Genomic DNA, 2,724 nt, shown 5'->3' on the forward strand with positions numbered 1-2,724 from the left:
TTGGTCAGGAAGCACAACTTCCTTTTGAATTAAGACATTAGCCTGGTGATTAAAAGATGTGACCAGAGTCTTTCCTTGGCCACCCAGGCAGAACACCAGCATTGCTCTGGAGCAACATGTGGGATATTGCCCGACTCCCTCTGTGCTAGGTAACAAGGACACAGGCAAAATGCAGACCAGTGCCTCAAAATCATTCTTTCCCAAACTGAAATATTTATAACATACTCTTTAAAAACAAAAAAAACAATCTACAGAAAAACCCAACCCCCAACATTTTAAATAGATTTCTAGGAACAAGGCTGTTTTCTGTGCTTTGCCATCACACCTTTCTCAAATCAGGACTGAGGTAAAAATACAAATAAATATGGCAGGAGTAAGAGGTGATGATTATGATGATCCAGTCAAAACCCTACAGAAACACCTTTTGCTTTTGTGGGGGCTTGACTTAGCTGGTACAGATAAGGATCAAGATTACAAATACTGAGGAAAAGTCTTCTGGCTTTTTTGATGGATCACTCCATGATACAGAATATTTGATACTGTGTTTGCTCTCTGCTTTACCCTCAGCAGATTTGTTATTTGGCTCCTAACTACAAAGTCTGGCTCTTTCATTCAAGCTCTAATTTTTTTTTCCAAACCAATCCAAGCTCTGGCTCTTTTACAATTTAGCTTACAGCTGTCACATAGGTCAGACCTGTGGGCATTGAACCCCTGGGATTCTCTGCATAGAAAGCTGGAGAATTACAGGGCATTAGCTGGGAAACACCTCACACTCTGGTATTTTCCTTTATTTTTGCCTTGGCTCCTTTGCCTCTTCATTTTTAATTAGAGGCACATGCTGAAATGATAATTTAAATTCTTTTCAGAAATCAAAAGAATTCCCACTGACAACATTATTAAATTATAATTACACCGAAGAAAAAGGTTCATAGAAATTTGAGCCAAATATCTACTCTCCATTAAATGAGAACTTGACTGAACCTGCTTTCTCTTCATTTTGGTAGCTTACTCTAGGTTTAAATGGGCACAGGATGGCTATACACCTGTGCAGAGGCCACTGCAAGGCCAAGTAGCTGTCACCAAGAGCATTTACACAGACCTGTCTCAGAATAGGTGTTGCCTGTCTGATGCTCAAAATGGAATTTACCAGACAGGTAGGACTTCTCTTGGGCCTCTCAAAGATGTGTTTCAGACAGTGAGCAGAGCACAGCCACATGGAGATATTTGTGTGAGAAAGATATGTAGGAGGTGGCAGTTTGCTGCAAAGGAAACCTAACCAGTGTTGGTGGAGAGAAAATAATCAGGTTCCTGGGTACAGCATCCAAAGAAAGCCTCATTCTTGCTCAAGCTGAGCACCACATGCATGCAGAAACATATGCAAATCAGTCTTAATCTACTAAGTCCTTTACATTTTCAGTAAAATGAGAAAGGGGGAAAGAAACATTTTCCTCTGTATTAGCTCTAAGTGTGCCCATCAACAAGACAATTACTGTAGTGGTTTTACATGTTTAAAATAGGTTTTAAAGAAACTGAAGGTGTAGGGGGGAAAAAGCCCACTCCTGCAGGCAGAGCCTCCATGGTTCCTGGCACTGGGATAATGATCTGTTTAAACTTAGCCAGGATTGGTGGAGTTGAGCCCTACCAGGCAGGAGCTTTGCCTTGAAGAACTGTTGTAAGCTTGGTGTTTCTTTTCCCCCCTTTTTTTTTCTTCTCTTTTTCCTCCTTTTTTTTTTTTTCTCTTTTTCCTAAGCTGTAACAGGTTGCTTAAGCTATGTGGCATGCCTCAAGTCAGGCCTTTCCCTCTTTCCACTTTGCACACCATTGAGTCCTGCAGTCCTCTCTCATGTCTTGCACAAGCATTTTTATGGCATGAGCCTGTAGTTTCTTTGGCACAGCACAGGCAAGTGCTCCCACAGACTTCCCCTTCTCTATAATCCATGCTCAGCACCAGAGTCCTGCCTGCAGTAACCTCTGAGAAACTGCCTTGGGGCTGCCTCTCCCCAGCCCCCCAGCATTTAGTTGAGAGCCCAAGCCACACATGTGGGATAGATGTGAAATACAGGCAAAACATGGAGGGGCTGCTGCAATTTATTTTCAAGATACTAAACAAAATGCTTTTTTTTTTTTCCTGGCAGGTTGCATCTTCTTTTTTGTTTGTTTTGTTGGGAATTATTTTTATCTCTAGCCTTCCTAGGTCTGACTGTCACTCAGCGCTTGAGCCGCATAAGGCTCCGCAGGTCTGACCAATTATTTGCTGTGCAGCATAATGCACCAGAGCTTCAAAGTATATTCTCACCTCTCTTTTTTTAAGACAAGTGTGAAAAAACTTGTTCCACAGTGTAAGAACTCAAGAATATTTCCCTCTTATTCAATTGGTTCCTGACCTGGCAGTCTTAGATGAACAAATAAATTAGCCATCATTCTCGGAGAAGGGCGGTTTTGCACAAAAGGCGCAGTAAGTCTCCCACTGACTGAAGATGACCAGGACTTTGGTGTCACTAAAAATGTGCCCTGAGACCACAACATGCTCAGTACTCACTGTTTTGTGCAGTGTTCCTTCCACTTCCTTAGCAATCAATGAGAACTGAGGATTTTGAGGCTATCTATGGTGTGCAAAACCCTATTCCTTACTTATCTGAGTGCACTGGGAAAAACCTTCTTGGCTTGATTGTTGCCTTTAAATCCACCACCAAAACACTAAAGACAAATGAGATTAGGAGACGA

Source organism: Manacus vitellinus, unplaced genomic scaffold (assembly GCF_001715985.3).
Source record: "Manacus vitellinus isolate BGI_N305 unplaced genomic scaffold, ASM171598v3 scaffold_4_pilon, whole genome shotgun sequence".
NCBI lineage: Eukaryota > Metazoa > Chordata > Aves > Passeriformes > Pipridae > Manacus > Manacus vitellinus.